Genomic DNA, 13,594 nt, shown 5'->3' on the forward strand with positions numbered 1-13,594 from the left:
TTCTCCATTCTTGAAAATCAACCTTTCCTCCAGTTTTAAGTGGCAATCCACACTGGAAGGGAACACCGGCCTAAACATTTACACCAGTCCAAAATCAGAAGAAACCTTGAATCCCGTGAAACCAGTCAAGGAAGAACCCGCTCAAAGTCTGACAGGCATTCAGTTAAATGAGGGGGAGGAGCCGGTGCTCACCAGAGTATGCCTGAATAATGGAAGGAGCTTCATCAGGAAAGGATTATTCAGGAAATTCCCAAATGAACAGACCATTCCTACATTTAAATTGATTGGAGTTTCCAGATCTACTTCCCATTTGTCAAACATCTCCTGCCTAGCAGGTGTATGCTAAATGTGTCCATTCCCAATAAAAGCATAATGCATCATTTTTGAGGTCGTGCAAGATGTCTCTTCCACCTTTTATCGAGGAAGTGACATTATCAACGGATTCGCAATCAATTTGGACCGAATTAATAAAGCATGGTCCCAACTGCAGGATACCCCCATGGACTTTGACAGCACTGAAAAAGCATTCCGGTCAGCTCAATTGCTGCCTTATGCGGTTGAGGTTTAAGTGCAAGAAGAGGTTACCATCCCGGGACAGGTGTGACAATTCACTATTCCCCCTCAAAATTAAGCAAGGACAGAACCTCAATTTAAATTCCCATCTCCAACAACAAGCTTTGTATTTAAATCTGACACCTGTAGTAGACCTAGAACACAACACTATTCGAATATTGGTGGATAACAGTGACCGTTGGAGTATCACTTTGGGCTCAGTCACCTGTATTGGAATGGCCGTTGATGCCCAACAATATTCTATTGATTTAGATAATGAAATCATGGGACCAATCCCAAACGACTGTTTCGACATCAGCTGTGGTATTCCGCCAGAAAAGTTTTTTACTAGGTATGGGGGGAATTTCTTAGTGTACTCTCCCTGCCCCCACAGGGGGGGAGAGATGACCTGTGACATCAGGAGGGAGGAGGTAGTGTTCTGTGTCAAGGACCACTTTGTCGAAACCCTGGAACCTGCTGTCCAGGTCCACACCATCAAAAGAGGTCTCTCCACCCATCTGGAGGACACTGCTGAAATTGCCACGCCTGAGGTCTTTCCAGGTTACAAGCAGATGTCTGAGGAAAGGCTCAATCTTGCTGATGTCTGTGAGACCGAAGAGCAAAGACAAAAGCTGAAACAAGTCTTCCTGGAATTCCAAGATATCTTTGCAGTGGACTCATATGATTGTGGACGCACAACGGATACTATGTGCAGACCTGAGGGAGAAGAACAAATGGGTCCACATGTCAAGATGACCACTTCCCTACATTGATCAGGGATTGGCACAGATCAAAGAGTCAAAAATGTACACTGCCATTGACCTGACCAATGGTTACTGGACAGTACCCGTGAGTAGAGAAGACCAGTACAAGCTTGTCATTAACTTTGGGGGGCAGCAGTACACGTGGACCTGAACCCCCTTTGGATACATTCAACATCTTCCTACATAACGACATGCCCGACGTGGGTGAAAGGGGAAACCTGGCCAATGTGGATGATCTGATCAAGAGCTCAACTTGGAGGAATGTATAGCAGAAATCCTCTATGTTCTGACCCAGTTGCAGAAACCCGGAGCAAAACTGTCCCTTCAGAAGGCACAGTGGTGGAAGACCCGAGTGAACATCTTAGGGCACGAGATCACCCCTGGGGGCTTTAATCTCCAGCCAAAGAAGGTGGAAGACTTCTTGAGATTAAAAGACCCTACTACTCTGCGAGAATTGAGAAGCCTTCTTGGACTCACTAATTATAGTTGGAAGTTCATTGAAGACTATGCAGAGGTCAATCAACCCTTGGCCCATTTATTAAAGGCCAGAGTAAAGTGGGAGTGTGGTCCTGAACAAGCCGAGGCAGTTAAACAACTGAAAAGAAGCCTTTCCTGGCTCCTTGTTTGGCATACCCCATAGAGAACAAGGAGTTCTTCTTGGAGACAGGGTTCTCAGATACTTGCCTAACAGCAGTGTTATATCAAAAGCATGACACGGTCAACAAAGTAATCTCGTACGCAAGCAAGAATTTGTTCTCTGTGGAGGAAAAATTCAATGGCTGCGAGAAGGCACTCCCGGCAATGTTGTAGGTGTTGAAAAATTACTGCCTATTCATCCAGGTGGAGCACATCATTGTCGAGACTCCTCGCCAACCCTTGCAATATTTACAAAGTAAGAGAATTCGGGCAGGGAATGTTAGGAATTCCAGAATTACTTTCTGGATTCTGTCCATGTAAGGCTTTCCTGTGGAGGGCAGATATGGCCAAAACAAGAAGAGTCCCCTAGGTTTGGCGGGCTTGCATGATTGTGCTCAAGAAAACAATTTGGAAGATGAAAGTCTAATGACAAATAATAAAATTGCGGTGTACTTAACTTCCCCATACAAGGTCTATGAAGAAGACACATGTTGAGGATACCTACAGTTTATGTGGATGAGTGCTCCTGCAATGTTGATAACAACGGGGAAAATTACTAGTCGCTGACATTGGGAATGCCTGGGTGATTGAAACCCTGGAACCCTCTACTGGTTGCAAAATAGGACCACAAAGTAGCCAGGTTGCAGAGTTGATGGCCGTTCATCAAGCCATTCTCACTGCAGTGCACCACTAACTCAAGGAACTGGTCATAATCACCGACCCTGATTATGTCAGGAATGGGTTCATGGAACACCTGATTAACTGGATAAATCGAGGCATGCTTTGTGCCAACCATAAACCATTAAATCATGTCAAACTGATCCAATCAATGATCGGGTCGCCTCCAATGAGATGAGAATCTATTTGAAGAAAATAAGTGGTCATTCCAAAATAGAAGGACCAGATAAGACTCTGAATGACCTGGCTGACCAGCTGGCTAAAACCAGAGCTTTACAGGGAGATTTCATATAAATGGAACCCCTGATGAGAGAAATCCAAGTTGCTGCTGTCACCAGGTCACAAACTCATGCAAATAGTGAACTCTCGACTGCCCAGTGGAGTAAAGATACCCCAGATGCAGATTTGATCACTTCACAGAAAGAGGACCGATCACTGAGAAATGTTATCGACACATTGAAGACCCCACGAGTTTTCCTATGACGGAGTCTGATTGTACTGGTAAAGAGGATCTCCAATTGTTGATGAAGTTTTCCAAGATGTTCCAGATCCAAGACGGTTTGTTGGTAAGGCGAGCTCTCTATAGCTGTGACCAGTGGGTGGTACAAACCTCATATTGAAGCCTGATGTTGAACAACGGTGCCGGTCATGGGAGGGGGTATCACATGACACTTTAAATACTGTGCGAGGTTGCCTAGTGGCCACATATGGGCCAGGACCTCGACACTTACCTAAAAGAGTGTCTTGTGTGTGCTCAATTTCAACACAGTTCACTCACACACAGTGCTCTCCTAGAGAAAAGGGGAATGAAACTGCATTGGTCAGGTTTGCACGTCGATTTCATCGGCCCAGTGATTCGCTCCTCTAGAGGAAACAAGTACATGTTGACTGTGACATGCTTGTTCACAAAGTGGGTAGAATGTCTTCCAGCCCTGAATTATAAGGTGGAGACAGCTGCTGTACTAATGATCAATCACATCTTCTCTCATTTCGGCCTCCCGCAAAGGATTGAGTCGACGGAGGAAGTCATTTTACCATTGAGGTGATAGCGAAGATGTGGGAAATTCTGGGGGTAAAAAGAAAACTGCACATTGTCTACCACCCTGCCTCAAGCATGGGGGTAGAGAGATACAACAAAACAATTTTGAGTATCTTAAAGAAGTTCGTGGCAGACCCTGGACCCATTTGCGGCATCCGATTAGTGCTTGTTCTGATGGCTATTAAGTCTACACCAACTTCTGCAACAAAGATGTCTTCATTTGAGCTCATGACCGGACGGAAAATGGTGTTACCTTAGCATCTGCTCTACAGGACTCGGGAGCAGACACTGATAAATACGTCCACCACTCATGAGTACATTGAAAATGTAAGGAAAACCTCCAACATGCGTTTGCTTCTGATCAGCATAATTTAGAAAAGTCAGCTGAAGGAATGAAGTCCATTTATGATCTAAAGACCACCAAGAACAAGTATGAAGTAGGTGACAAGGTTTACCTGTACAATTTTCAAAGGAATCAGGCCCAGGAGCGGAAATGTCTTCCGTCTTGGCGTGGTGCCTTTAAAATTGTAGACAAAATATCACCTGTTGCCTACAAGATCTACATCCCAAGAGGAGAACAGACAGAAGAAAAATGGGTCCACATCAATCTGCTGAAAAGCTATCATCGCAGACATGCTTTGCGACTGATTGAGGAGCCAAATGAAAGTTGAGCAGAGGAACCATGCGAAGAGTGAAAACTCTGGATGGTGAATTATAACAGGTGAGTAGTTTAATATTCTTTGGAAATGTAAATAAAATGCATTTAATTGATTTTCTCAAATGTTGTGTCTAGTTTAATGTAATGTCCTCTTTCGAATGGAGGTGTTGAAATGTTATGTCTATTTCTATATAAAAATGTTCTCTCAAATGCAATGTCCATCTTCAGGGGAAATATGTCGTATAAAAAGTACTGAACCTCTTTTCTATTGATAGACAATTAACTACATTCACTTCCAGCCTGAAGGCAAGAGGGGAGTCCGGGGAGGACCCCAGGACCCTGGAAAGAAGGATGAAAGTGGGTGATGTGCTACCCCCCCCCAACCAAGACACAGAAGGGGAGACTGGAGTGCCCATTCCCTAATAAAGGAAGTTTCGCCGGACGGGCTCCAACAGAATGAAAAATATAAGGAAAAAAAAAGGGAATACAGATAAAACCCCACTCGGACCCGCTCTACCCCATGAGAAAATCATGGAGGAACCAGGGGGGGGGTTATGTGGGGTTTAATCAAAGGCCCCAAGCCAACAGAACTAAAGGGCCCACTCGAAATATGACCTGCCAGCCTTCCTAAAAAAAGAACAAAACCTCCACACTGAAAATGGGCCTATTATGGCAGACTGTGGGCCTCTTTACGAGTGTAGCGGTCTGCAAACAAGGGTGCTGGTAAGGTTACCAGCACCCTTGTTTCTGGACCGCCACACTACGAGTCTGCCTGCCAGGGCTGCTGCACCCGACACGTCTGACCCTGCTGGGCGCAGCAGCCCCGATAGGCAGAATCTTCACACAAGCACTGGCACAGTTGGCAACGGTGCCAGCGCTTCCATCTCCCCACTCCCATAGAGTCTATTGGGACTCTATGGGAGTGGGGGGTTAAAGAATCGGGCACCTGACTTCCCCCACCGCCGGGACTTGTAATGTCCCAGTGGCACCGGGAAATCCGGTGCCGGTTTTGGTCTTCCAGGGTTGGCGGCAAATCGCTGGTCACAAACCGCCAACCTCGTAATGAGGCCTTGTGTGCTTTCTGCAATTAACGAAAGAAAGGGCCCTGTGAAAAAGGCCTACCTGTCAATTACAAAAGGAAAAGCAGCATTTTAATTCACAGAAGAAATTCAAAGGCCCCTTTCACATTGAAAGCTGTTTTTTCAAACACTGCAATCGCCCATGCAAAGTCATTTTGGTGCCAGTTTTAAAGCAAGACATGAGAAAAATGTTGCCCTGTTAACATAAAGATGTCAGGAAAAATACATGGGCTTCATTACAAATCTGGCGGTAATACTTAAAAGTGGCGGTAATGGAATTATCACCACCAATACTGCTCTGTCTGATCATGAGCTGGCGCAAACACCGCTGACTGGAAAATCTCCCGGTGCAATTACAGCCAGCGCTATTACAGCCATCCACATGAGGCGCAAACACAGCGGCATCACAAATCCATGTCCAGTGGTTTTAGTGCCGAAAACCACTGCTAATGCCGCCAAAAACCCAGGGCACTTACTAAACTGGAGGTAAATGAAAACGGATACCTGATATGAAGTCACAGGTGATCCCAATTCACCCAGGAGCGCTAGATAATGCACACCCCTACCCCAAACACTGTTTCCAACACCATGCTGCCACTAGCCACTGTTAGCTGGGACAAGCATCTGCTCATGTTGTGCATGGAAGTATAGAGGCAGGACAACCAGGCCAGGGTCCAGGAAGAACAGGGGTTTGGGGGTTGGGGAAGGAGGAGGAGAGCCCAGGCAAGGCGTGCACCGATAACTAACCCTTGCCTGAAGGCACCTTCCTGCTGCCACAAACGTACCGGTGGAGCCCTGATCTATGCTCCAGAGAAAGTGGCTAAAATTGTGCTTGTGTGTGACATGCTGCACAACAGTTGCCTGAAGAGGAATGTCCCGTTACCTCCTGACGTGGACATGCCACCCTGAGGGGATGAGGATGCAGTGCCTGTGGCAGAGGCAAATGCATGCATTGCCAGAGATGATGTGAGGGATGGGAGATTGGCCCGCCAGGGACGGATGGACAATTTATTCAGACACTTTTTTATTTTTTTAAACATGGTTTTATTGGATTTCTCTATACCACAATACAGGGACATGTTCTCCTGTCCATAGACTTGTCGGTGTCACGTTGGAGGCTATGTTAACATGTCCAAGATTCTTATTTTGTGCGGGCACCATTGTTCCATATAGTCACTCTGAAGGTATTCCAGGGCCGTTCACCAATCCGTTCTAAATTTCTGACGGTCTGCTTGGATGTTATACATGATGTGTTCCATCGCAATGTGGGACCAGACCCTTTGTAGCCATTCGAATATTGTGGGAGATGTTTTCTGTTTCCATTTTTTGAGCTATGGCTAGCCAGGCCACCGTTAATAGCCCCATGAAGTTCCTCTTCTGTGTCATTGTCCATGTTTTATCTCAGGGTTTCCACTGGCCGCACATCCAGACCTCCTCTCCTAGGTTTTCTGTTCCTTTGAACATTTGTTGCATTTGTTTATTTTTTTTATTCTGACACTTTAACATGTCACAAGCCATGCACAACTGTGTGACACTCGCCTCTATCAATAAATATGACAATGACACATTCAGGAATGTCCTTGCATTGATCAAGTTTAACGGTTTTAATGTGATGAAGTGCCCCAGCAATCCGCCCTCTTCCTTCCCCCACCAACTCCTCAGCACACTATTCCCCCTACTGCCACTCCCCAGCACACTATCCCACCTCCCACCTTCCCCCACCAACTCCCAGCATGGCCACTCATGGAAATGAGTATCTCGGAGTCCATTACAACCGTGTCCTCGTCACCACCCCACGTCAGCCCCCGGTGATCTTGCGTGCTGAAGGCGCTGTGACTGATGCCTTGGAGTGCCCTGCTGTGACTCCTCTGTGGGAGTGGTAGAAGAGGACGGGATGGAGCCTGGCCCCCAGACCTGTTGGCGTGTCAACTCATTGCTCTGGCAGATGGCCTCTGCCAGTGCAGAGACTCCATCAGCCATCTCCCTGACCCTCTGGGCGTATAGTGTCAGGGTGGCCATACTGGCAGTTGTTTCGGCCCAGTTCTTTGCGATGGCCCGCACAATCCTGTGGGTGGCCCCATGTATGCTGCCCCATATGGCCTGCAGGTGTTCTGAGTGCATGTGCCCTATCGCCTCCATCTCCCTCTATCTACGCTCCATCTCTTCCAGCCTCTGCAGCACATTGCTGCTTGGTGGTGTGTGGCGTATGGGAAAGGGGCTGTGCACTGGCCCTGGGCTGCAATCAGGGGAGCCATAAGTGTGTCAACAACCGGCTCAGAGGTCTGAGCAATGCCGGCGGCGTGGAGGGTTGCCTTGGATCTGTGGATGCCAGCTGCATGGAGGGCTCTCCGGGGTCTGTGGCCCTTCTGTAGGCAGTGACACTGTGCTGGTGTCCCCCCCTGTGACTTCTCAGTTGCCCTGCCAGTGGGTGTGGCCTCAGTGTTTGAGCATCCAGCTGCTGGAGCGGGTGCAGTGTGCCTTCCGCTGGTCCTGGTGCACTGTGGGCTGGATGTTGGCTTGGCACTGCTGTGTTGCAGTGTCTCAAAGCAGGTCATCTGCCCCGGCATAGCCTGACTGGGCCTTTGCAGGTTGGTGCTGGTGGCAGACCTTGAGGGCCTGGATGCGCCACTGACTATGCGCAAGTGCCTGTAGGGGACATAGGAAATGTTGTCAGGTATGGTTCCCCCACGTGTGTTGGCATGTGAAACACATTTGCTATGGTACAGAGTGGGACCCCACACATATTGGCAAATGGGCATGGTTGGTCAGGGGAGATTGCATGTGAGCCAGCAACATGGGGATGCTTGTAGCAGTGAGTGTGTGAAACATGGCCAGTTTCTCTTCGGCCTGTGTGTGGGGAGGGCAGGGTGACCATGCTGGGGCAGATGATAAATCGCATGCATGCTTGTGGTCCTTCATGCCCCCATTAGCTCCCTGAGTGAGGATGGGGGTGGTGGCTTACTCCATGGCCCTGGCATACCCTTATGGGGCACTCTAGGGGAACGAGTACTTCCCTGTGGCTTGTCTGCAACATGCTGGTGTGACTGCTGTACAGTGTTGTGGTCGCTCATGCACAACAATCCCTCTGGCACAGGGGGCACCAGCAGGGGTGTGGTGTGCATGGAATTTTGTGAGGTCACTTGCCACCTCTTCCCGCTGTTGTGACGCTCAGGGGTGCCCTTGGTGCCCTGCCCCATGGCTGCTGTGGAGGGTGGCTGATGTGCCACCCCATCACTCCACCCTGTTGGCATGCCCAGCGTCTGGGTCTGCTGACATGTGCCCCTGCCCACTGGGGCATCTTATGCTGGACTGTCATTTGTGCATGCACTTGTGTTTGGGGGGTTGACCTCTGCCTCCAGGCTGCCGGCACCCGCCTATGCACCGCCAACTCCCTCTATTCCTTCTGTGTCCAGCACTGTGCTGCACTTTTCCTCCCAGGCAGTGAGGAACAGTGGCTCCATGGTGCCTCCTCCAGTCGCCAGGGACTCTTGGCAGTGTTGGGACAGAAGTCGCAGCACCCTGACCCTCATGTTGTTCCACTGCTTGCGGCAGTCCTTTCCGTCACTGGGTACACTTGCTACTGCAGTCACATTGTGGCTGATGGGATGCCAGATGGCTGTCCTGCGCTGTCCAGTGGTCTTACTCTGCCGACTGCCATATAGTTTGTCACAGTGAGCAATTATCAAATCTTTGAGGACCACCAGCTCCCCCCCCCACTGAATTTGGGGTTCCCCAGATAATGTTCTGCCACCTTGCCTCTGATCCTCTCCTTAGACATTCTGGCTTCTTCACTGAAGAAATGGAACTAGAGAGAAATCTAGTCCGAAATATCCTCTCACTGTGCTCTTATAAGAAGCTGCTATTGATGTTCACATTTATTTGGCTCTTCTGCTTCAAATATCAAAACAAGAATTATAGAAAATGTTCAGTTTCTTAATTGCATGAAAAGGCAAAAGTGTATCCAGAGGTCAAGTGTCACTATTATTTTATGCCAATGCATTTCGGATCGAATCCGTCTTCCGGGCTAGGACACTGAGTTAAGTAACAGTCAATGGTAACAGTATAACAGTATGTGCATCAATCAAACAGTGAAACAGAAAAAAGTATATTTACATACCATGTTGGGATCGAACAAAAAAAAAACACAATACGACAAAAGATTAGTGCATGCGCGTTGGAAATCAATCATGATGCGAGTGTATTCCCTTGATTGGCGCATGATAATTACCTGGCTAGAAGGCTGTTTGGTCTAACTGAAATTAATAAGGCATAGCCTTCTATCTGTAATAAATGCATGAACACTGTTTAGATTACTGGCATTGTGAAGAGTGATGTGGAATCTTGGATCTTGACATTGTGAAGAGTGACGTGGAAGCTGGAATCCGGGAGACAGTGCCGTGACCTTGAGGAAGTGGACCAAGTGGTCCTGCAACTACGCCGATACCACCTGCCCGGAACTCCCAAAGAGTCACAGCGGGAGCGTGGAGAGAGAGAAGAGCGAAGCCGAATAAGTGTTGGCTGTGAACCCCAGGAAGAACACAGTGACATGCTCCAACCAAAGTAAAGTTAATGGGATCTAGGGAGATCTGGTAGGGGAGTTGGGCATGTGAAGAAAGCCTTGGGATTGATCTTTCTCGTCTCATTAATCACATTAAAAATAAGAATTGTGGAGAAAGCCTCAGGAGTGATCTCCCTCGTCTAAGTAATCACATTGAGAATAATAATTGTGAAGCATGCCTCAGGAGTAACCTCCCTCACACCAGTAATTGCATTAAGGATAAAAGCAGTTGGGAAGAAAGCCTCAGAAGGAATCTTTCATTTCAGTAACTGTCCCAACTGTAACCAAAGTGAACAGATCCTCTGGAGCAGTATCCCTCGTATCAGTAAGTGGGACAAGATTGTCAAAGTCTGAGATATAGAGAGTGGTACATTCAAAAGAGCCTTCAGAGAAGCCTGTGAGACGCTAGGAGGTCTCAGAAGAACTATGGGGAAAACCAGATAGAAGAGTACTTTGAGCCACAGAACCAGGAATAGGGATTCATTCTCCTGAATTTCCTTTGTTAAAACAGAAGCTAAAGCCAAAGGTTGTAAAAGACTGTCAAGAGAAGGTTGAACTTGTGGAGCCAAGAGAAGGGAGTCATTCTCCTGGCCTATTCTCGACTAGAATAATTGAATTCTAACAAGAACTCGTGAACATTGCCTCTAGGACTGACCCTGCAGAACCAGGAGATGGGAGTCATTCTCCTGGTACAATTTCAGTTTCTTTCTGTTGTTTTGTAGTATGGTTGGAGGAGATTTTTGGACAGAGGACGGATATTCATTTGGACTTCTACCCTGGCGATGAACACCCCAGTTATTCCTTTGTTAGGTAGCAATTACCTTTAGAACTAGGGAAAGGTAGGTGTTTTAGTCTTTCTTTTAATAAAATCACATTGAAATGCCACCTCTTTCTCCGCCTCACTCCGGCATGCCGCAATATGCAGAAAATGTACAGGAACAGAGAAGGGCAGCACAATTCATAGGGATCAGGCCCATCTTCAGGGATCCTGATCCCCCCGCATGGGCTTGGGTTTCCCTCCACAGAGCAGGAAACCCTATAGTGAAATTCTGTGTCGGATCTTCACCAAAAGGCTCTCCCACACTGCAGGGAATTGTTAGTAAATTGGATGTTTATGGATAAACCTGCAAAGGCAGTGTTTCTGTCACTATATAAAGGTGGGCACCTGCAGGATTCTTTATGGTATTTGCCTTCTTACGTTAATACCTTCACTTTCTGTCTTCACGCCACCCAATTCCTTGAAACCAGACACAGCGATGACAGTCATAACTTTTTCCTCCCATAGCTGCAACCCTAGTGGAGATGACAAGGTATCTCTTTTGGCTAGACAAGGCTTCTGATGCTCAGGGGCGAGGCTGTGGATCCACCCCTTCAGGTCTTCCCAGTGCTTCTTGAAATTGTCTAAGCTACGGAGGAAGGGTGGTCGACACCTTTGACCAAAAGGGGCTGTGATGCTCCCACATATTGCTGTCCCTCAGAACTCAAAGCTAGTCTTCAATGAATTTTTTTACTTCTAAACTTGGAAAGCACTGTCCTGGTAAATTTCCCGAGGAGGTGGGGTGGTAAAGGAGCACAACATGTATGGGAAAGTGTAGGCCACAGGTTTTTGCAGAACGAGTAGAGGGCTGGTTTGGGAGGGCAGCTGCACAGTAGGGATTACCGGATGCTATACTGCCTCGGAGCAGGCAGTGGGGAAGTGAAAACGTGGCACAGCATTCTGGTGATGTTTGGGGATCAAAAGCCCTCTTGGGCTGCAGTGCCCACTCAGATTATCTGCGTGCTACATCTTTCTGGGGTAAATTTTTTATTTTATCGCATCAATGGGCATTCTCCATGCAACATCTGGCTCATGCAGTGAACAGCAGAAGAATCCGCTAGAAATAGTTCATGCACCGCATCCAGAAATGTGTGCACTGTATGCTGCTCATCAGCACTCTTTGCACTTGTATGTCATGTTATGTGTTAGTATGACCCATTCCATTTGTAAAATGCTGGTCCAGTCCTGTTTTTATTTCTGTGCAGCCTAGGACTGATCTAATCTGCTTTGTGCTCCTTTCCACAGCCGTAATTCGCATGTTTGCAGATTACATTTGCTCAGCCTGTTTTCTTTCTTCTGGCCTGAAAGGCACACCACGTGAATCAATGGGCCATCACTGTTAAAAGCTGGCTTTCTACATGCTGGGCACACTATTGTTTTCCAAATGAGCGCCTTCCACTTTCATAGAAAAAAAGTAATTTCCAAACTCAAAAATGCTGGTTAATGTGAGAAATCTGAAGGTGTCTCCCTAGCTAGTCCCCGGGGATCTGTCATCCAGGTGGCCAGGACATAGCCATCGCTATTGGATCCAGTTCCTGGGGGTGGACTAGTGAGGGAGGATCTCCTGGATGGGAGTCCTCGGGGAGTGGAACACCGAAGGGTGAGATGCGATATCCCCCTTCCTTTTACACCCTTTCCCCAACCTCTCATAGAGCACATTCCAAACCACTACCCTGCCCCACCTTTCTATCTCTAAAACGTGTGCACAACACAAAGGACAACGGAATAACACCAGAGCTGTTTACCTGACAGGTCCCAATACAAGGGTCAGACCAAGTCAAGCAATTGATCAGAATCACACACACACCTGACAGCCCTTTCCCTTCCACACAGGGATAAAAGGTTCCATGTGATAATATCGCTGCAAAAATATCGCCATACAAAAATTTTGCCATATTTTTGCGGCAATATTACCCCATGGAACCTGCGGGGGATACCCCCGCAACCCCCATATATTTTAAAAGGGAGCGGGGGATACCCCCGCAAACCCCCCACCCATTTACCCCATAAATGATCCCCACCAAAAATATCGCCTATGGCCGTTCCCGACGACCCTATGTACGGCGATATTTCTGGTGGGGATAATATTACCTGATACCGGATAAAAGGTGGAGCCAAAGAGCACAGTAAGAGGAAGGCGAGCACAGAAGACAGCACAACGATACGGCTAACACGCGGCAGTTCAAGTGAAGGAGAAGGGCGGTAGGAATTGAGAGGGTGGCGAGGAGAGAAGTGACCTTGCCCTTTTTGTCCCAGACCCACATAGCCTTCGTGGAAGAGAGCCTAAAACCGTGAACAATAGCACAAGTGTCCTGCAGCAGATGTCAGCGGTACACGGGGCAAACCTATGCCGATAAGCAGGAGTGAGGGAAGCTCTGGCACCTGTGGTACCGGCCTTGACGCCAGAAAGGCAACAGCCAAGCGGTTCGACACAGCCGGTGAGTCGAGGGGAAAACCGATAAGAACCGGGCTGTGATGAGTGCATCGCAAAGTGAAATGTTTAAACACAAGCTGATGAACTTTTAATGAACTGATAAAAGTGTGAAGGAGAGACCAGCTACAGAGGGAAAGCGGCACCACATGGGTGCTAACTCAAGAGACTCTGGTCGAGCCCCATATGAGAGAAACTACTAGTACCAGAAGGCAGTAAGAGGGCCAGCGTAATAGGTGAAAGTGGTCATACAGAGGGTAATGTAAAATCCCTGTACATTCGAAAGACTTTGTTCTACAAGCGCTGTGAAAGAAAGAGAAGTCAATCCCACAAACAGTAAACTGTGTAAAAGAGAACATTTGAAGCAAGAGGGGTCCGGGTC

Source organism: Ambystoma mexicanum, chromosome 6p, assembly GCF_040938575.1.
Source record: "Ambystoma mexicanum isolate Mex_15411 chromosome 6p, UKY_AmexF1_1, whole genome shotgun sequence".
Classification (NCBI taxonomy): domain Eukaryota; kingdom Metazoa; phylum Chordata; class Amphibia; order Caudata; family Ambystomatidae; genus Ambystoma; species Ambystoma mexicanum.